Source organism: Manis pentadactyla, chromosome 13 (genome assembly GCF_030020395.1).
Source record: "Manis pentadactyla isolate mManPen7 chromosome 13, mManPen7.hap1, whole genome shotgun sequence".
In the NCBI taxonomy this organism is placed as follows: Eukaryota; Metazoa; Chordata; class Mammalia; order Pholidota; family Manidae; genus Manis; species Manis pentadactyla.
Window position 1 is genome coordinate 47,997,774 of NC_080031.1, and position 24,085 is coordinate 48,021,858.

A 24,085-nucleotide genomic window follows, 5' to 3' on the forward strand; every position below is an offset into this window, starting at 1 on the left:
ATACCAGTCTTGGCCTGGCTAATGTATCATATCATGGGAATGCAGATAAACTAAATTCCATGCTTGGTGTAAACTATTTGAAAAAAGAGTTTTATGATTACCAATTTAAATACCTCCTCATTTAAGAGAGTGATCATTTTGCCAGTGAAATGGAGGTAGTCAATGTCTGTTGTGTAAAGTTCCCTTTCTTCTAGATTATGATTAAATAGGCTGCCATTATTTACTTCAATGCTTAGCTCTAACATTCCTCTGCTGATCATCTCTCTCCCTACTTCCCACTCCAAAGACTGCAGTCTTTTTAGACTTGTTAAAGAAAACAGGTTTTAAATAGAAATTATCAGTCCTGTCACCTTACTATGACTTGGAATTTATCATTTAAGTCATTTGGTGTGATATTTAAAGCTTAATAATTCAGAGGGTGTCCTATTCTTACTGCCACTTAGTCATTTGCATGCAAAAACATCAGTCAAGTACATAAAGGGTAAAAAACACTAAGGACTTCCACTTAGTTTGCTTTTTCAATTTGGGGTTAAGAAAAATGTTTTTAACCATATAAGAAAAAAGTTAAATGACTGAAAATATTAGAAATCTAGTCTAGATTTTCATTATTTTATAGCACAGTTGTTTCCCTGATGCCTTCAGAGAAAATAAGAGAATGTTTCCAAAAAAGCAATTTCAATGAAATATTTATTGAAATATAAACGTTATGAACTTCCATATTTCTGCACCTAGAAAAATAGGTATGTTTTAAAATGAAGTACCCCTTTTCACTTTACATGTTCAATGTAAGAAAATTTCTCTTCTGTGTTCGACTACATATGAAAATATGTGTGTTTGACTATCCACACGCACACACACACACACACACACACACACAAACACACACAAGAGAATATACAATATACACAAAGACTTTTGGGGTCAATTTTGTGTTCCCAATTACAAATTATTTTTGTTTATAAACTTCTTAGTTGATCATACAGAATAGGATTTTTCTAATTTTGAGGTTGGTCAAATGTTGCCATATTAAACTAGAAGTCCCACATCAGAATCTTTGGGTAAATTGTTTATTGCCTGTTTGTAACAGTTTTACTTGCAGAAGGCAAGAGCAACCTGCCAGCTACAGAAGACCCTAACATGCACCAAAATATACATCCTATTGGTTCTACGCAGTATCCTGTATTTCTCTATACATTTCCCTTACTATTCAAATACTTAAAAGAACTACTCTTAAAAAGAAACCTGTATGTGGCAGGTGAAATATATGAAACCATTAGCAACTATAAGTATTTGGTGAATTAATTTATCAGACTATCTTCAGGTTTTATTTCAGTTTGACAGCCTTGATTTTATCTCTGGTACACAAGAGGCAACAGATAAATGTTCTTTCTATATTTACCTGTATGTGAGAAACAAGACAGCAAGGAAGAGCACTGGTCACTTTATATGTAGGCAAATGCCAAGAGATGGGACATCATAATCATAATAATAGACATTATAATATTAATAGGTGACTTGCATTAGCTTGTCTTATATGCCAGGTACTCTTCTAAGCATTTCTGTGTGTATTAATTTACTTTACAGTGACACTGTGATAAAAGTTCTGCTTCAATCCTTATTTACACAGAAGGAATTCATGGCACAGGGAGATCCTGCAGTTTGCCTGTTGTTACCCAGCTGCTAGGTGACTGAATACACTGCGTACCCAGGAAGTTCCACCCAGGAGACCACATCCTTAATCACTCTCTTATGAAACCTTGTATAGCAGTGAAAAAACAAAAGGGGAAAGTAGAGCCAGGCGTTGTAATTGTATCTATGTATGATACTGATTTCAAGGCTTTAAACTCGTGCTCTTTCATTTCTTCCCAAAATGCCCGTAGGGAAATTCTTGATTCCCATTGTCCTCAGTGTCCTTTTCTGTAAATTAAGGGGTGGAGCAGTCTTTCCAAGATTCATTCCAGCTCTGATCTTCTGCTTCTATGCCTAGTGATGAAATAAAACAATGTTTCCTTTTTCCATGACATTGTCTATCTACATCTGACTCTGTCGACTTCTCTGTAAGCCTTCATAGATCATAACCTTTATATTCTGGTTTTGAAGAATAGCACTCTATGCGCATCAGTTTGGTGGTATGTTAGCACTCCCTCACCTCAGTTTTGTCTCATTTAAAATCAGTTGGGAAAAATAATATCATGTGTAGAAGATCAAAGCAATTTCCAGGCTGCACCCCCACAATTTAGCTTTGAAATTTAAGGGTCACCTACATATGTGCATCTGACAAGAGGTTATTGTTTTTTAACTGCAAAATGTGATGTGCGGCAAGCATCTTATAGAGTATAATGTTTTCTGTAGTGCATGGTAAGTTCCCAGCAACTGCTGAGTCTATATATAATCACAGGGCTTAGTGTTTATTCAGAGGAGGTCTAGGTAGATTTTGACCCCAATTTTCCAATGAAGATTTGATATTCATGCTGTTTCTTAGTGCAGATTCAGTCAGGGACATGGATAGGAAATAATCCCCAGCAGAAACAAACGTCTCTCTCCTGTAAACCTTATCTCACACCCAGCTTCATTTGAGGAAAACACTTCTACATTTCTTAAAGTAACAAAAGAAAATGGAGAAAGAACATTTTTTAACACATACATATTTCTTAAGAGAATTAGGAATCCTTGCACAAATGTTTCCTTCCAAAGTGTTCTTAGATTTTTCTAAATGTTAAATGTATAGTTAATTCAAATGAACAATAAGTCACAATTACTGAATTCTGGGTAAAGCATTGGGCTCAACCAGTGGGTAAATAGGGCTCTTCCTTTTAGAAGCTAATTCTTTCTGGGATATCAAAGTTTAGTTGGAAAAGAGATGAGAATGAAAAAAGTTTTGAAGTATGCCATGAAGGAGGTAAGCTGTTAAAAACAATACATGGACATCATAAAGCAGTGGAGCAAATAAAGAATGTTTTTTAAATGGACAATGCATTTAAACTGATATTGAATCTGAAGGACAAAATTAGGAACAATCACTTTGATGGACAGTTCATAAGAAATCACTTTCAGTTACCATTCATTCAAAAGGTTAAGAATCTTTGTAATCAGAAAACAGGCAAGGTATTGATACTTCCTGGGTTCTTCACAATTTGTCAGATCATAATGCACCAAAACATATTGGTCACTTTTCTTTCTCTTCATGGCATGACAATTTCAGAGATTTCTGTGTGTGAGGATACACAGGCACGCAACCAGACAACCACAGCCATGAGACAAGGGTAAACAGATGTATGTACAAAGTGTTCCTGAAGACACGTTACAGAAATGTAAGATAAAAAGATGCCAGAAGTCTTCAGAGAGGAGGTAGCATTTGAGTGATCTTTTAGGACACCACGAGTTTGTCAGGCAGCCAGGTAGGAATGGTGTCTGCTTTAGTCACAGCCTGTGTGGTCCCCTCTTCTGCCAGGCTGTACATCAGGGGTAATGACCATGGAATAAATAAAAGTGATCAACTCATGATTTGTGTTAAACCCTTCCAGCAAGTTGCAGAATCTCCAATCCATAAACCAAGTATGAGTCAGCTTATAACTTCCCATTGTATCAGCATAACACTTGTTCTCAATAATTTGTGAAATTCAGTTGTTTGCTTCACATTACTTACATACACATAGGCTCTGAAAAAAATCTTTGGAGTGCAGACCTATGAATTTTAAATAAGAAAAGTAAATTCTAAATGTTAGACTCCTCTGCATGGATGAAATGAGCTATTTTGCCCACCACTTTCTGAAGTGACTTATTATCTGGCAAAGTGTGGTGTTAGTTTTTGATGTCTATGATTAGTCTATTAAAAGAACTGGACAAGGAAATACACGTGACACATCATAAGAGTCTTTTAAAGTGCTGGCCTTTGTTTTTAATGACCCATGGAAATGTTTAGAATATTCTTCAAGTGTTTTTTTTTTAAGAGTTCCTACTTTGGAAGACCATTTGGTGGTTTCCTGTAAAAGAAAACATACTCTTACCATATAATTATACTCTGTGATTTTACCTAGAGGGGCTGAGAACATACATCCACACACAAGCATGCATGTGGATGTTTACAGCAGCTTTATACATAATTGCCCAAAGCGGAAGCAAGCACTCCTGTCCTTCAGTAGGTAAATGAATAAACTGTAGCCCATCAAGACAATGAAATATTAAATTCAGCACTAAAAAGAAATGAGCTATTAACCCATGAAGAGACACAGGGGAACCATTAACGCACATTACTAAGTGACAGAAGCCAGCCTGCAAAGGCTACATCCTGTATAATTCCAACTATATGACATTTTGGAAAAGGCAGAATTATGGAGACAATAAAAATACTGGGGTTACCAGAGGTTAGAGGGAGGAAGGGATGCACAGGCAGAGCACAGAGGATTCCTGTGACAGTGTAGCTACTCCATGTGATTCTATCATGATGAGTACATGCCATTATATTTTGGTCCAGACCTACGGAATACACAACACTAAGTGAACTCTAATGTCAGTTGTGGGCTCTGGTTATAATGTGTCATGTGGGGTCATCAATTGTAGTAAATACCCCACTCTGGTGGGGGGAGACTATTCATATGTGGGAATGGATATATGGGAAATCTCAGTACCTTCTGTTAAATTTTGCTATAAACCTAAACTACGTGAAACATAAAATCTATTAAGTTAAAAAAAGGTTTAAATTTTGTTGCATGAAACTTTATGAATGAGTTCACATAGCCAGAATTTTCATATATTACTCATAATTAACCTAACCTGAACAGGTATATGCCAGTATATTATAATAGTAAAATTAATAATGTCAAATGTTTAACGTGTTATTTTATTCAGTGTTAAGTATCTTATTACTTTAGACTTTCTATCTTCCATTTTAAATTCACATTTCTTTTATATAAATTCCCTTCATAAATCATTGAGTCCTAGACATTTTTGCCAAATTAGATTACATATATTAACTTTCAAGTGTCTGTCCCCTACTCAAAGTTAACAGTAAATTGAGAAATTAAAGAGGTCACTAACAAATGGAAACTCATTCCATGCTCCTGACTAGGAAGATTTAATATCGTCAAAATGGCCATCCTGCCCAAAGCAATATACAGATTCCATGCAATCCCTATCAAACTACCAACAGCATTCTTCAATGAACTGGAACAAATAGTTCAAAAATTCATATGGAAACACCAAAGTCCCCGAATAGTGAAAGCAATCCTGAGAAGGAAGAATAAAGTGGGGGAGTATCTCACTCCCCAACTTCAAGCTCTACTACAAAGCCACAGTAATCAAGACAATTTGGTACTGGCACAAGAACAGAGCCACAGACCAATGGAACAGAATAGAGACTCCAAACATTAACCCAAATATATATGGTCAACTAATATTCAATAAAGGGGCCATGGGCATACAATGGGGAAATGACAGTCTCTTCAACAGATGGTGCTGGCAAAACTGGACAGCTACATGTAAGAGAATGAAACTGAATCACTGTCTAACCCCATACACAAAAGTAAATTCGAAATGGATCAAAGACTTTAATGTAAGTCATGAAACCATAAAACTCTTAGAAGAAAACATAGGCAAAAATCTCTTAGACATAAACATGAGTGACCTCTTCTTGAACATATCTCCCCGGGCAAGGGAAACAAATGCAAAAATGAACAAATGGGACTATATCAAGCTGAAAAGCTTCTGTACAGCAAAGGACACCATCAATGAAACAAAAAGGTATCCTAGAGTATGGGAGAATATATTCATAAATGGCAGACCCGATAAAGGGTTGACATCCAAAATATATAAAGAGCTCACACACCTCAACAAACAAAAAGCAAATAATCCAATTAAAAAATGGGCAGAGGAGCTGAATAGACAGTTCTCTAAAGAAGAAATTCAGATGGCCAACAGACACATGAAAAGATGCTCCATATTGCTTGTCATCAGAGAAATGCAAATTAAAACCACAATAAGATATCAACCTCACACCAGTAAGGATAGCTACCATCCAAAAGACAAACAACAACAAATGTTGGCGAGGTTGTGGAGAAAGGGGAACCCTCCTACACTGCTGGTGGGAATGTAAATTAGTTCAACCATTGCGGAAAACAGTATGGAGGTTCCTCAAAATGCTCAAAATAGACTTACCATTTGACCCAGGAATTCCACTTCTAGGAATTTCCCCTAAGAATGCAGCACTCCAGTTTGAAAAAGACAGATGTACCCCTATGTTTATTGCTGCACTATTTACAATAGCTAACATATGGAAGCAACCTAAATGTCCACCAGTAGATGAATGGATAAAGAAGAAGTGGTACATATACACAATGGAATATTACACAGCCATAAGAAAAAAACAAATCCTACCATTCGCAACAACATGGATGGAACTAGAGGGTATTATGCTCAGTGAAATAAGCCAGGAGGAGAAAGACAAGTATCAAATGATTTCACTCATATGTGGAGTATAAGAACAAAAGAAAACTGAAGGAACAAAACAGCAGCAGAAGCACGAACCCAAGAATGGACTAATAGTTACCAAAGGAAAAGGGACTAGGGAGGACGGGTGGGAAGGGAGGGATAAGGGGGAGAAAAAAAGAAAGGGGGTATTACGATTAGCATGTATAGTGCGTGGGAGGCACAGGGAGGGCTGTGCAACACAGAGAAGACAAGTAGTGATTTTACAGCATCTTACTATGTTGATGGACAGTGTCTGTGAACAAGGATGTGGGGGGGACTTGGTGAAGGGGGAGCCTAGTAAACAATGTCTTTCATGTAATTGTAGATTAATGATACCAAAATAAAATTAATTTTTAAAAAAGTTAACAGTAAAAAATAGGAATGCTGAGACTGCTGTTTCTACTAGGATATTATCTTTACCTTTGCTCATTTCTTGCATGTGTTCCTTTCTATCTTATTTAACTATTGCTTTATACATTTTATGTTTTATTGATACATTAAAATAATGTATTATTTATTGGGCAATAACTCTTTCTTTTAAATTCATTTTGCTTCTATATAAAATACTTCATTTCTCCCAAACTTCAGTTTGGAACCCATTTTTTACACTTTCAGTAGTTTTCATAATTATCATTTACTTACTGTATGGAAAGCTAGTTGAGGTTACAGTGATTCTGGTCTACTTGACTTTAAACTGAGCTCAGCTTTTCCTCTGTTAGCTAGTCTCATTTTAATAAGGTTCTCATGCCCATTTGGAAGAAACACAGTCTTTGTTTTTTGTTTATTTTTAACGTCATAATTTACATTTTTATTAAAATACTTACCTGTCTGCCACTGTAATTCTTTACGTATGGGTGCATATCTTAAGCTGTGTGGCTGGCAGGGAGATCACCTTTTCCCACAAATGGCCTAGGTCCCCCAAACTTCTAGGTTTTAAGTTTGCAATAGGTGACTCTTAAAAAAATGGGTTTCCAGAGCATTCTGTTATTTCCATGCTCTTCTCCTTCTCTGAATGTATATCCATGTATTTATTTAGTCCTGTCTTCTTTCAAGTATATTTGTGGTTTTATCTTGGGCACTGTTGGTCTTTGCACTGAAATTTTTACCTTCATGTTTGATTAGCTACGTATTGCCTGAACTTTTATTTTTATTTCTTATACCTTTTGCCTCCCATTTGCCTTTTCCTTACAAAGCTTTTCCACTTAAATAAAAAATGTAGAGTTTATGATCCTAGAGAATTTAGTGCTGTATTTTATGAATAAAGAAGGAGTGAAAACAGAATGCAGTATAAGCTTTGGTGATCTAGTTGATGGTAACAATATTCTGTCTTTCCTTGTGTTTGAGATTCCCTAATAACTTAGTTATTCTTGTCGTCCCTGTATACCACCTAAGGAAAACCTTTGGATCATTTCCTATGACTAACTGAATGCCTAACAAAGACAGCCTAGTTTAAAACACCTATTATTAGATTTCATTAAGGAGGACATAGGAATTAGGGTAAGATAGTAATGCTATACATACACACATATGCATACATATATACATGTTTATATATCTATACATTTTATTTATTATACATATGTATACATTTTAGGTATATGACAATACACATATATATTAAGCCAGAGTTTAAGGCCTGGCAAAGAAATAAATGACCTAAAAGGGTTATTATTGATTGGGATTTGTAGTTTCCACACACATGAACTATTATATTGCTGTGAAGTTGGCACTAAAGTCACTTTTATCATTTTGGGATCTATTTTCTGATCACTTTATCTGAAGGCTCTATCTTGTCTGTTCACCAACTTTACCACTTTCTTTTCCTCTTCTCTGTGTGTGTCTATCATCTCTTATCTCTGCCTAAAGCCCCATTTCTTGTCAGTTAGAGAAGTGTTGCCAAAGCACAGTAGCAAGGCTGGGAGCAACTCAGGATAATGTGACAGTTTCTGTGTTTAAGTGATAGCGAATGCAGTTCTGAAAGGGAATGGAAACAATAACCAGGTTAATTAAGGAGAGCACTAATAAGCAGGGAATCTGGAGAGAAATGATTCTCTAGGCCTCTCTTCAGAAGTAATTATGTATCATATTCTCAAATATTGTGAGAACATTGTATTTGCATAGCATATAAAGATACAGTTCCTCACCAGAAACACGCCTTTTAAGTTCACTTGGGGGAAACATTGTATTTTGTTACTCCATTGTAATGATTGTTTTCATAACTTTTAAACCATCTGTAATATATAATAAGATATATAACATATATTATATGATAAGATAGTAAGTATTCATTTTTTCTTTGAATAAAATTCTACAGAGAGATGGGGCAGAGCCAAGACGGCGGCGTGAGTAGACCAGCAGAAATCTCCTCCTAAAACCACATACATCTATGAAAATATAACAAAGACAACTCTTCCTAGAATAAAGACCAGAGGACACAGGACAACATCCAGACCACATCGAGACCTGCGAGAACCCAGTGCCTTGCAAAGGGGGTAAGATACAAGCCCCGGCCCGGCGGGACCTGAGCGTCTCTCCCACCAGCTCCCAGCAGGAGGAGAGGAGTCTGAGCGGAGAGGGAGAGGGAGCCCAGGACTGCTGAACACCCAGCCCCAGCCATCTGGACCAGAGTGCAGACACAGTGCATGCGTGGGGTACTGGATACTAGGGAAACAGGGCAGCAAGACCAGTGAGCGGTACCGGAGGCCAGCGCTGGAGGACGACAGAAAAGCTAGCGGCCATTTTTTGTTGTTGTTGTTGTTGTTTTGTTTTGGTGAGTGCTTTTTGGAAGTCTTAAAGGGACAGGGACCCCAATACAAGGGAAACAGGGCAGCAAGACCGGTGAGTGGGTGCCTGAGCCTGGCGCTGGAGAATAAAGAAAAACGAGCAGCCATTTTTGTTGTTGTTGTTGTTGTTTAGTTTTGGTGAGTGCTTTTTGGAATTCTTAAAGGCACAGGGACCCCAACACTAGGGAAACAGGACAGTAAGACCAGTGAGTGGGTACGAGAGGCCGGCGCCAGAGAACAAGAGAAAAACGAGTGGCCCTTTTTTTTTTTTCTTTCCTTTTAATTTTTTTGTTTTGTTTTGTTTTTGTTTTGTTTTGGCGAGTGCTTTTTGGAAGTCTTAAAGGGGCAGGGCGGGACACTTAGTCCAGAGGTAGGGAATCTGGGGAATTCTGGGCACTCTAACCACCTGGGCAGCAGGGAGAACAGAGGCCCTATATGGAGATAAATAGCCTCCTGGCCGCTCCCCCTCCAACGCGACTCCACCATTTTGGAGCAATAGCCCGAGTCAGGCCACGCCCACAGCAACAGCAGAGATAAACTCCATAGCAGCAGGGCAGGAAGCAGAAGCCCTGTCTGCACGCAGCTACCCAGCACAAGCCACCAGAGGTCGCTGTTTTCCCAGGAGAGGAAGGCCACAAACCAACAAGAAGGGAAGTTCTTCCAGCCATCACTCATCCCAGCTCTGCAAACTATTCCTATCACCATGAAAAGACAAAATTACAGGCAAACCAAGATCACAGAGGCAACACCAGAGAAGGAGACAGACCTAACCAGTCTTCCTGACAAAGAATTTAAAATAATAATAATAAACATGCTGACAGAGATAAAGATAATTATGCAAGAGAAATGGGATGAAGTCTGGAGGGAGATCACAGATGCCAGGAAGGAGATTACAGAAATGAAAAACTCTGGAAGGGTTTATAAGCAGAATGGGTAAGATGCAAGAGGCCACTGATGGAATAGAAAGCAGAGAACAGGAATGCATAGAAGCTGACATAGAAAGAGATAAAAGGATCTCCAGGAATGAAACAATATTAAGAGAACTGCGTGACCAATCCAAAAGGAACAATATCCGCATTATAGGGGTACCAGCAGAAGAAGAGAGAGGAAAAGGGATGGAAAGTATCTTGGAAGAAATAATTGCTGAAAACTTCCCCAAACTGGGGGAGAAAATAATCGAACAGACCATGGAAATACACAGAACCCCCAACAGAAAGGATCCAAGGAGGACAACACCAAGACACATAATAAGTAAAATGGCAAAGATCAAGGACAAGGAAAGAGTTTTAAAGGCAGCTAGAGAGAAAAAGGTCACCTATAAAGGAAAACCCATCAGGCTAACATCAGACTTCTCGACAGAAACCCTACAGGCCAGAAGAGAATGGCATGATATATTTAATGCAATGAAACAGAAGGGCCTTGAACCAAGGATACTGTATCCAGAACGACTATCACTGAAATATGATGGCGGTATTAAACAATTCCCAGACAAGCAAAAGCTGAGGGAATTTGCTTCCCACAAACCACCTCTATATGGCATCTTACAGGGACTGCTCTAGATAGGAGCACACCTAGAAAGAGCACAGAACAAAACACCCAACATATGAAGAGGAAGCTGACATAGAGAGAAGAGGAATAAGAAGGGAGAGAAGAAAAGAATCTCCAGACATTGTATATAACAGCTCAATAAGTGAATAAAGTTAGGCAGTAAGATACTAAAGAGGCTATCCTTGAACTTTTGGTAACCACGAATTTAAAGAATGCAATGGCAATAAGTACATATCTTTCAATAGTCACCCTAAATGTAAATGAACTTACTGCACCAATCAAAAGACACAGAGTAATAGAATGGATAAAAAAGCAAGACCCATCTATATGCTGCTTACAAGAAAGTAACCTCAAACCCAAAGACATGTACAGAGTAAAAATCAAGGGATGGAAAAACATATTTTAGGCAAACAACAGTGAGAAGAAAGCAGGGGTTGCACTACTAATATCAGACAAAATACCCTTCAAAACAAAGAAAGAAACAAGAGATAAAGAAAAACACTACATAATGATAAAGGGCTCAGTCCAACAAGAGGATATAACCATTCTAAATATATATGCACCCAACACAGGAGCACCAGTGTATGTGAAACAAATACTAACAGAACTAAAGGAGGAAATAGACTGCAATGCATTTATTTTAGGAGACTTCAACTCACCCCAAAGGATAGATCCACCGGGCAGAAAATAAGTAAGGACATGGAAGCACTGAAAAACACAGTAGAACAGATGGAACTAATAGACATCTATAGAACTCTACATCCAAAAGCAACAAGATACACATTCTTCTCAAGTGCACATGGAACATTCTCCAGAATAGACCACAAACGAGCCCACAAAAAGAGCCTCAGTAAAATCCAAAATATTGAAATTCTACCAACCAATTTTTCAGACCACAAAGGTATAAAACTAGAAATAAATTCTATAAAGAAAACAAAAAGGCTCACAAACACATGGAGGCTTAAAACATGCTCCTAAATAAACAATGGATCAACGAACAAATTAAAATAGAGATCAAGGAATATATAGAATCAAATGACAACAAAAACACAAGGACCCAACTTCTGTGGGACGCAGTGAAAGCAGTCTTAAGAGGAAAGTATATAGCGATCCAGGCACACTTGAAGAAGGAAGAACAATCCCAAATGAATAGTCTAACATCACAATTATAGAAATTGGAAAAAGAAGAACAAATGAGGCCTAAAGTCAGCAGAAGGAGGGACATAATGAAGATCAGAGAAGAAATAAACAAAATTGAGAAGAATAAAACAATAGCAAAAATCAATGAAACCAAGAGCTGGTTATTTGAAAAAATAAACAAAATAGATAAGCCTCTAGACAAACTTATTAAGAGAAAAAGAGAATCAACACAAATCAACAGAATCAGATATGAGAACGGAAAAATCATGACAGATTGCACAGAAATACAAAGAATTATTAAAGACAACTATGAAAACCTATATGCCAACAAGCTCGAAAACCTAGAAGAAATGGAGAACTTCCTAGAAAAATACAACCTTCCAAGACTGACCAAGGAAGAAACACAGAAGTTAAACAAACCAATTAAGAGAAAAGAAATTGAAACGGTAATCAAAAAACTACCCAAGAACAAAAACCCTGGGCCAGACGGATTTAACTCAGAATTTTATCAGATACACAGAGAAGACATAATACCCATTCTCCTTAAAGTTTTACAAAAAATAGAAGAGGAGGGAATACTCCCAAACTCATTCTATGAAGAAAATATCATCCTAATACCAAAACCGGGCAAAGACAACTATAAAAAAGAAAACTGTAGACCAATATCCATGACGAATGTAGATGCAAAAATACTTAATAAAATATTAGCAAACCGAATTCAAAAGTATATCAAAAGGATCATACACCATGACCAAGTGGGATTCATCCCAGGGATGCAAGGATGGTAAAACATTCAAAAATCCATCAACATCATACACCACATCAATGAAAAGAAAGACAAAAACTACATGATCATCTCCATAGTTGCTGAAAAAGCATTTGACAAAATTCAACATCCATTCATTATAAAAAATCTCAGCAAAATGGGAGTAGAGGTCAAGTACCTCAACATAATAAAGGCCATATATCATAAACCCACAGTCAACATTATACTGAACAGCAAGAAGCTGAAAGCTTTTCCTCTGAGATCGGGAACTAGACAGAGATGCCACTCTCCCCACTGCTATTTAACATAGTACTGGAGGTCCCAGCCACGGCAATCAGACTAAACAAAGAAATGCAAGGAATCAAGATTGGTAAAGAAGAAATTAAACTGTCACTATTTGCAAATGACATGATATTGTACATAAAAATCCCTAAAGACTCCACCCCAAAACTACTAGAACTGATATCGAAATACAGCAAAGTTGCAGGATACAAAATTAACACACAGAAATCTGTGGCTTTCCTATACACTAACAATGAACCAATAGAAAGAGAAATCAGGAAAACAATTCCATTCACAATTGCATCAAAAAGAGTAAAATACCTAGGAATAAATCTAACCAAAGAAGTGAAAGACTTATACTCTGAAAACTACAAGTCACTCTTAAGAGAAATTAAAGGGGACACTAACAAATGGAAACTCATCCCATGCTTGTGGCTAGGAAGAATTAATAACATCCAAATGGCCATCCTGCCCAAAGCAATATACTGTTTTGATGCAATCCCTATCAAATTACCAGCAATATTCTTCAATGAACTGGAACAAACAATTCAAAAATTCATATGGAAACCCCAAAGACCCCGAATAGCCAAAGCATTCCTGAGAAAGAAGAATAAAGTAAGGGGATCTCACTCCCCACCTTCAAGCTCTACTATAAAGCCATAGTAATAAAGACCATTTGATACTGGCACAAGAATAGAGCCACAGACCAGTGAAACAGAATAGAGACTCCAGACATTAACCCAAACATATATGGTCAATTAATATTTGATAAAGGAGCCATGGACATACAATGGTAATAAAGACCATTTGATACTGGCACAAGAATAGAGCCACAGACCAGTGAAACAGAATAGAGACTCCAGACATTAACCCAAACATATATGGTCAATTAATATTTGATAAAGGAGCCATGGACATACAATGGTGAAATGACAGTCTCTTCAACAGATGGTGCTGGCAAAACTGGACAGCTACATGTAGGAGAATGAAACTGGACCATTGTCTAACCTTATATACAAAAGTAAATTCAAAATGGAGCAAAGACCTGAATGTAAGTCATGAAACCATTAAACTCTTGGAAAAAAACATAGGCAAAAACCTCCTAGACAAGAACATGAGTGACCTCTTCTTGAACATATCTCCCCGGACAAGGAAAACAACAGCAAAAATGAACAAGTGGGACTATATTAAGCTGAAACGCTTCTGTACAGCAAAAGACACCATCAATAGGACAAAAAGGTACCCTACAGTATGGGAGAATATATTTGTAAATGACAGATCTGATAAAGGCTTGACATCCAAAATATATAAAGAGATCACCCACCTCAACTAACAAAAAACAAATAATCCAATTAAAAAATGGGCAGAGGAACTGAACAGACAGTTCTCCATAAAAGAAAATCAGATGGCCAACAGACACATGAAAAGATGCTCCACATCGCTAATTATCAGAGAAATGCAATCTAAAACTACAATGAGATATCACCTCACACCAGTAAGAATGGCTGCCATCCAAAAGACAAACAACAAGACATGTTGGCGAGGCTGTGGAGAAAGGGGAACCCTCCTACACTGCTGGTGGGAATGTAAATTATTTCAACCATTGTGGAAAGCAGTGTGGAGGTACATCAAAATGCTCAAAACAGACTTACTGTTTGACCCAGGAATTCCACTCCTAGGAATTTACCCTAAGAACGCGACAATCAAGTTTGAGAAAGACAGATGCACCCCTATGTTTATCGCAGCACTATTTACAGTAGCCAAGAATTGGAAGCAACCTAAATGTCCATCAGTAGCTGAATAGATTAAGAAGAAGTGGTACATATACACAATGGAATATTACTCAGCGATAAGAAGAGGGAAAATCCTACCATTTGCAGCAACATGGATGGAGCTGGAGGGTATTATGCTCAGTGAAATAAGCCAAGTGGAGAAAGAGAAACACCAAATGATTTCACTCATCTGTGGAGTATAAGAACAAAGGAAAAACTGAAGGAACAAAACAGCAGCAGAATTACAGAACCCAAGAATGGAATAACAGGTACCAAAGGGAAAGGGACTGGAGAGGATGGGTGGGTAGGGAGGGATAAGAGGGGGAGGAGAAGGGGGTTACTAAGATTAGTATGTATATTGGGGGTGTAGGAGAAAGGGGATGGCTGTATAACACAGAGAAGATAAGTAGTGATTCTAGAACATTTTGCTATGCTGATGGACAGTGACTGTAAAGGGGTTTATATTGGGGTCCTGGTATTGGGGAGAGCTTAGTAAAGATAATATTCTTCATGTAAGTGTAGATTAATGACAAAAAAATAAGAAAGAAAAGGGGGATTACTCCCCGATAGGATAAAACTAACTGTAAATCAGCGATTAATGTATGCTTTACATGTCCTTAATTTTGATCACTTAAAGGGTATCAGATGATCGGCTATGGAGGTACATTTTTCTGATAATATTTCTTCCTCTTAAAAAAAAAAAGCAGTTCCTGTGTGGTGATCTCCAATGAGTTCTACACAATTGTATATAGGGCATATCAAAGTGTGGGCAAAGGGTCTGTTTGTGTTTATACAGAGGATCAAAGCCTAATTGGGCTACCCAGAAAATGAACTAAGATACGATATGAAGAAGAACTTCCAACATCAGCACTCTCTGGAAGAGTCATACCAGAAGATGATTATCAAAAAACCTCAACAAATATCCAGGCTATGCTGCAGTTGTAGCTGCATTCATCCCACTGGTTCCTGGACTTGCCATTGGAATGAACAAGGAGATATCTAAGCTGGCCTATGCATACAGTAAAACAACAAATTTCACTGGATCTATACTGTTGGAACTCAACTTAGAGTTAGGAGAAGTGCAAGTTGTAGCACTCCAAAATCTTATGACTACAGACTATCTACTGTTAAAAGAACATATGGGATGTGAACAGTCCCCAGGAATAGGTTGTTTTAATTTGTCTGATTTCTCTCAGACTGTTCAAGTTCAGTTGGACAATATCCACCATATCATAGTTAAGTTTTTACAAATGCATAGAGTGCCTAACTGGTTTTCTTTGTTTCACTGGAGATGGCTGGTAGTTATAGGTCTGCTTTGGTTATGTAACTGTACTCCTATTATGTTAATGTGTGTGTGCAATTTAATTAGTAGTTTAAAACCTATACATGCTTAAGTTACTCTACAAGAAGATATGTTAAAGAAATAATCAATCTTCCCATGTTTTATTCCTTCTGCTACTTCTATAGCTTTTCTTCTTCCTTCCTAATTACAAACCTTAAATTGAATTTGTGCCTCATATCAAATTGACCGAGTATCATAATTCTTCCAAGTGGTAAAGATACCTCAAGACAAATACTGGGCATAAAATCCACAGGACATAAATCTGCAAAGAAGTAAAAAGCTAACCTTTTCAAACAATATTACCTCTCTCTCACTTACCAACTTTACATTTCTCTGTATGGCCCCGAAAGATGACTGGTTAGCCAGAGACAGGTAAGATTCCTCAAGGGAGGAACAACCTAAGACAGGCACAGTCACAGGAGGGCCATCAGGTGAGAAATTGGGGATCAACAGAGGTGAGGCTTAGAACCTCACCCCCCCTGTTTTGAGAGAAATCTTCTGCATCAGTGGATGTTTTATTGCCCTTGTCTAGCTTGGATTAACACTTAGTCTACAGGCACACACCTCATCATCTACATTTGCTCTCTTACAGCACTAAACTATGTTTTCTACCTTTATCTTGCATTTACCTACCACTTCAGCATTTTATTAAAAATAATAATAGTAATAATAATAATAAAGGAGAAACGTGGGATTCACATATAAATCAAGTATTAAAATCAAATGAATATTCATTTTTGACCTGATTGTTTATAGTTCATAATGCATGATTCAAAATGAAATTTTCTGTGATGACTGCCCTTGTACTGTTCACCATGTAAGAACTTTTCACTATGTAAGAATTTGTTCACCATGTAAGAACTTGTTCATTATGCTTCAGAAGATTGGAGACTGATGAGAATTAGCCTTGGGGTAGATTATTGATTGTGCATTGAGCATTGAGTCCCCTATACAGAGTTTTATTGTTGTTAACAACCATTTGATCAATAAATATGAGTGATGCCCTCTCTCTCTCTCTCTCTCTCTCTCTATATATATATATATATATATATAACTACTATCCTGAATGATTAGAGATTATAGCAAAGCAAATAATTTGTTGCTTTCATGCCTTTTTGAGAGAGGCTTTACAGATCATCACAAAACTAAATAAATGTATTCTTTTAATATATATTTAGCAATTCTGTATGAAATGCTGTATAATAACAATGAAAGCTAACATTTATTAAGTATTTATTAGTTGTCAGGCAGTAAATAAAGAATTTTCTAAGCAAAAAAAAAAATTCTACCGAGAACCAAGTACTCATTAGAAATTGCTGATTCACTTCCTGAAATGATACAGCCTCTCCTTTCAAGGAGTTAATTTTAATGAAGAAAATAAACATGTAAACATGTTATCAGAGTATGGCCTGTGAAGTGCTCTGAAAATATTTTGCACATGTTCTGCAATCCATTTTCTTATCGTCCATTATGCCTCTGTTCAATTTCCACGTATTATATTGGCATTAGACTTACCTGAACAGCATAGGGTTCTATGAATAGATGTATCATATTGGTTAGAGACTGGAACCTGCCCCACTAGATGGAGCCTCTTGTGAGCCAAAAGAGGTATGTAATTGTGCCTGAGATACTGCCTTAGTGTTTCTGCTAGGAAACACAATCAGAGTGTACAGAAATGGAAGTGTAAGACAGGTAAAGCATAGCACAATCAGAATGTTTTCCAAAAATCCCACCATGTAACCTTAAACTTTACAGTAAAATGTGAAAGATGAGTAAAACTGCATTTTTCCTCCCCATTCAGTTTACTCAGTCATTTTCTGTACCAAGATGTGATTGGGTGATGTAACTCAGGGAGGGGAGGTGGGGGAATATATTCCCACCCTGGGGCAAATAACCTTTGAAGCTGAAATCAGGGAGAAATAAAGTGGGAGAAACCTGTTTATTGCTTACAAGCAGTTGTCTACTTCTGCTTGCCCTTTGTCTCTCACAACCCGGCTGCAAAAGGGCTCCACTAAACCTCCCCAGTCCAGATATGCCTTCACTCCCCATTGTAATCACCTTTTGATATTGAGATGCAGTAGGGCCAGGTGAGAGATTCTGGAAATACTGCAATTTTACCCACAGGTAGTATTGCATATTTTTTACATATTAGATTGTTAACTAAAATTCCTCAGAATCCTCTCCTTTTGTAAGTATAGAATTGGATTAAGTCATAAAAGTTGGCTTATTTAAATGGCTGTTTCAATAACATGTGCTTTTATTTATTATATATGTTAAATATTTTCATGCATATATTCAGTACAAGTGAATTCACCAATTTAACCTATATATATATAAACATAGGTGTTTGTCCACCCTATTACCCTGTTTTACCTTATTTGATGTAATCTCATACCTCTTTTATGGTTTTGTGCATATTTCCCAAAAGTGTAGGTTTAATTTTAGTTGTTCACCTTATTGAAATGCCCATGCTTCATATAGTCTTGAAGTTGTGATTTTCTTTTTCACTATACACGTTGCTGAGATCCATCTTTACTGATGTATGTTGCCATAGTTTATTTGACCACTGAATGACAATCCATTGTGTAAATACACTACAGCCCATTTCTGTTCTCATTATGAACATTTGGATTGCTTCCACTTTTTGCCATTGTGAGCAATATTGTTATGAACATTCTTGCACATGCCTTCTGTTGTACATGGACAAGAGTTTCTTCCATACATACATTTAGGAGAAGAATCATTGCCTTGTAAGATATGTGATGTTCAGCCTTAGGAGAGAATGCTAAACTGTTCTGAAAATATTTGCATCTATTTATGCTCTTAATATAAATGTATAAAAGATTCTGTGTGGTTGTGCACCCTCTGACATTTGATAATGTCACATAGTTTTTATCAGTTGCATAATGTAAAAGGATGATTTAAATTTCCCTGATTTCTAATAATTTCGCTTCTTATGTTTCTTTTGCAGCAAAATGCCTATTCATCTATTTTGCTGTTTTTTTTTCAATTTAGTAGGTTTTGCTTTTCTTACTGATTTGTAGTTATTTTTATACTCTTGATACTATTGCTTTGTTGTTTCTTGGGATTGTAAATACATTTTCCATTTGTTTTTTATCCTTTTATTCCATTTTTGATTCTCTTGATGAAAAAGAGTTCTTCATTTTAATACAGTAAAATATGTTAATATTTTCTGAGCAGAGCAGAATGGATTTTTGAAAAATTTCCTAGCCATCACCAAAGTCCAAAATATAAGATTCTAAATTTTTCCCTGAAATTTTAAAAGCTTTAACATTAACATTCTTAGTTGATCTGGAGTTGAAATTTGTATACAGAGTATTTTTTTAATCTTACTAAGTAATTAATTTATTTATTCCTTGCCCTATGGAGAACCATCTTTTAGACTCTGCTTTGTCAATAGTCCCTAATTCTCTTAATGATCTATTGTCCTGCCTTTGTCATTGTTCCATAAATACATGATTCTCTATTTGGAGTTTCTCTTTTACTACAGTTGTGAATTCGTATATCCTATGCTAATGCCACACTGTGTACATTTCAATTTCTTCATAGGTCTTGTTCAATTATCCTGGTGGGTTTTGACTCTTTAATCTTCCATTAAAATGTAGAAATTATAACTTTTCATTTAAATCTCTGTTGAGATTTTAATTGGAATTGCATTGAGTATGTACATTAGTTTTGGGGTAATGGACATACTTGTAATACTGTTTTTATCTGTGAGTATAGAATATCACTTTATTTAGGTCTTACCTAAAATGTTGTAATCAGGATTTAGAGTTTTACCTGTAGAAGGTCTTGTAATTTGATTTATTTCTAAACATTTAATATTTTTCTGGGTAGTATTTTCTTTCAACTTACTTTAATCTTCTAGTTGTTTCTTGTTGCATAAAATGCAATGATTTTTTTCCCATTAATCTCACAATTAAACCACCTTCTTCAATGCTCTGAAAAATGAGTTAGTATAAAATAGAGGATATTAGAAAATAGAGGAAATTAGAAAATCATTCTCAATGCAATACTATTAATTGCAAGACTAATTCTATTTATATTTCTTCTGTAACACTCGAATTCTCTTCCCTGAGAAAGAGAAATATTCAAAGTCAACCAACTTTAAGGCAATAAGTTCAAAAATGTAAGAGACAAAACGCAGACTCATTTTCAAAAGGAGTACTCACACTAACCAAGATTTTAACAGGTAAGACTCCCAAAAATTCATGGCATATTGGTCACAAGGTCTACCTAATCTGGTAAAGCAAATATGGAAACCTGAATGTTCTCTATGTAGACCTTTCTGAATCAAGGTGTCCAGAACTCACAGCCATTAAAAAATCAAATGGATATTAAACTATTTCTCTAGTTCAGTTTTTATACATGCCAAACATGAACATATTTCTCATGGAAATTTACTATCAAACAATCAGTTAGCTTTTTATAGAAATAATGTTCCTTTAGGTTTTGTGTCTCCATTACAAACTACAAACTTTGATTTGTTATAAGCAAATAACAAACTCATTGTCTAAGCAAATAATAAGGATTCATAAAGGAAGACCACAATTATAAATACACTTGATTTTACAAAAAAACTTGTATCCTACCACACATCATACACAACAAAATCAATTCTAGAAATATTGTATAATTAGATAGGAAATATATAGCAGCAACTAGGGATATAAAAACAATGAAACATCAGGGAAAACACTAGTAAACTATATTACATACAAATTAAGAACCTGCTTACCAAAAGTCACCATTAAGGAAGTAAAAACACTACACTGTGGAGAAGATATTTACATATGTAACTGAAAGTCAGCTTATGGCCAGTCGCTTATATGCTTTAGCACTTAACAAGAAGAAAAAACAGGCAATGACCTCAGAATGGGCACATCGAAGAATATCCAATTGCCAACACTAGTAAACAAGGAAATACAAATAAACATGAGTCACCATGCTAGTTTACTAGTACAGTAGTAACAAAGGACCACAAACTGGGCGGTTAAACAACAGAAATTTGTCGTCTCACATTCCAGAAGCTAGACCTCCAAAACTAAGGTGTCAGCAAGGTTGACTTCTTCTAAGGGCTCTGAGGGAGGATTCATTCATGTTTCTCTTATAACTGCAGCTGGTTTATGGGTGATCTTTGGCTTTCCCTAGCTGCGGCTGCCTAACTCCAGTCTGCACATGGCATTCCCCCTTGTGTCTTCGAGTCCAGATTCCCCTTTGTAAAAGAACACCAGATTCTTGCACTGGGGTTCGCCCTACTCCCATTGGACCTCATTTTAATTTAACTGATTCCATATAAAATGACTGATTCCAAAAAAGGCCATGTTCAGAGGTACTAGGGACTAGAATGTCAATATGTGAATTTTTGGCTGGTGACATAATTCAAACCATAAACTGAAGAAAATGCCATTAAAGAAATTCAAATTTAAACCACAGTGCATTACCAGTACATGGTGGGAAAGACAGGCAACATCAAGTGTTGTGGAGGATATAAAGAAAGTGGACTTTCATATCTGGTTTGTGGAAGTGTCAGTTGGTACAGTCTCTTTGTTCGTAATGAGTATTTGGCAATAAATATAAGCTCAATGTAGGTTTATAGGAATTTGATTTTAGGATATTGCTCAAATAAAATGTGTATATGTGTTCACCAAATATATGTTCAGTAATGTACATAACATTATTTATAATATCTTCAAAGTGGAAGCAACACAGATGTCTGTCAACAAGAACATAGGTAAGTAACCTGTGGGCTAATCATAGTGCCTTATCCTGAAGAGCAGTGAAAATGAACCAACTATGGTTATAAGCAATAACATAGATAGATCACTCAGATTTAATGTTTAGCAAAATAAATGAGATGCAAGGAAATGTATGTGCATGATTCTACTTATATAGAATTCAGAAAGAGGAAAAGAATCTGGAATCTTAGAGCTTAAGGTAATGGTAACTGGTCAAGAGAAATGGAATAAGTGATCAGAAGAAGACATAAATTTTTCAAGTTAACAGTTTTTCTCAAGTTTTCAAGACTTCTTCATTTGCTTTCTTATCAATACTGAATAATTATTTTATCATATAACAATAGTAAATAACAAACTCTAGTACACATAATAAGCAATATTAAAACCAAAACAAAGGAAATGAAAAGATTGGATTTTAAAAATTTTATTTTGCTGTACTATCTGCTGTTGTCCTTGTTAATGTGTTGTTTCATTTTTCAAAAAGCTGTAGCTCTCTAAATGATAGGCTTTATTTTTGGATCAGAACATATTTCCAAGGGAAGTATGAGTCTTGGCAGGGTATCAGTATTCCTAATTTTAAAATAAATTCCAGGAATAAAGTGGAATGAGCCATTTCCTCTAACTAATGAATCGAGGTAAGGTACTCTATTTTCTAAATGCTCTTTTAAGATTTTGAGCTAGAGTAAAATGAATTGAGCTCTTTGACAATAAATATTAGGAATATTCATATTAGTGTCACATCTAACGTAGTGTTGAAATGTTGACCTGCCATATCCATTGGCAAATGTGGAGTACTCTAGTGAGTCATTTCCCTAGTTCTTTCTGTTGGGTTATTTTTTTTAAATGCCTTCTATGTAAGAAAAAGTCACATATTTCTGTTCACTCCTTTAATTTCGATCTAGGGTTACATCTCAGTTGCTTTTGAAAATGAGTTTTGTCTAGTGTTTTTTCTGTGTGCAGCTTTAACACAAAGCAGAAAAATACTCACACACTGTTTTCAGACAGACTCCATTTTTCCAGAATTTCCAATGATTCTGAAAAGAAAGCAGGCTTATGAAAGTACTATCTACATGCACCACGAGAGTTCATAGCTTTTTTCCTTCTCTTTTGAAGAAGAAAATAAGTCTGGAATGCCTGCCACATTACTCCAGTTCATATTTATTCAATCTCTTAGTATATTTCTGGCCTTGGTATGAGATATATGAAAAGAAATATTTACCACATTTTCCCTCCAAGGCAGTTTAACTACTACTGAGACTTGGGTCTCAAAACATAGCTCAGAACTAGGGGGAGAAGGACTTATAAAGTTACTCTCCAAAAATCACTTGGTAGAAATTCAGAATTCATGTAAACGACAGAATGCCCATCTTCTGAATAAGCGTAAAGCAGGAAGGGAATAAAGCATACTATCCAGGCCCACACCAACACATGCCACCGACGGGACCTCTGTAACTCCGGGGGGTGGGGGACATCCGGGGCAAATACCTCTGAAACCAAAATCAAAGTGAGAAAGAAAGTGGGACAAACCTGTTTGCTGCGTACAAGAAGTCTCCACTTCCACTCGCCTGTGTCACTCTCAAACCGACTGCAGAAAAAGGGACCCCACGCAAACTCTCTGGCCCATTGGAGGCCGCCTACTGCGCTCCACCCCTTGGAAACACTTGTTTATATGGAGATGCACTAAGGCTAGGCTAGAGATTCTGGAAATGTTGCGTTTTTACCCACAACCCCAATCCCTTCTTTTTAAAATCCAGATTTTTGTCTTCTCTTCTCTCTCCAGCTGCATCCTTCTCCCAGCTGTTGGACTTCCTTTCACCATATAATAATCTGTTGAGTAACAGATTTTTGCCTTCATTTGTAACTCCAGGGGGAAAATCCCAGGGCAAAATACCTCTAAAACCGAAATCAGTCAAAGGGAGAAATAAAGTTAAGAAAGCCATTTGTTTCTCACAAGCAGTTGTCCCATATCTCTCTTGACCAGGCTTCAGCAGCAGCTCTACCCAACGTCTCTGGTCCAGATAAACCCTCACATGCCCTTGTAGTTATGTATTGATATGTAGGTGGTCCACCTCTCTCCACCCCTTGAGACACCTATTGATATGAAGATGCACTAATGTCAGGCAACAGACTCTGGAAATACTGCAGTTTTTACCCACATCATTCTTGATCTTTCAGGGAACAAAATAGTATTAAAAATAGTAAAGACAGAAAAGAAGGAAAGCAGGAAA

General features: G+C 36.5%; 1 long non-coding RNA gene across 1 annotated transcript; it reads right to left on the minus strand.

Annotated features, from left to right (window-relative positions):
- Positions 1-999: 999 nt before the first annotated feature.
- On the minus strand, positions 1,000-23,437 carry LOC130680289 (uncharacterized). The gene is made up of 3 exons (XR_008993242.1): positions 23,385-23,437; positions 22,846-22,891; positions 1,000-1,983 (listed from the first exon to the last, which is right to left on the minus strand). It is a non-coding gene; the product is annotated as an uncharacterized LOC130680289 (long non-coding RNA).
- Positions 23,438-24,085: the final 648 nt, after the last annotated feature.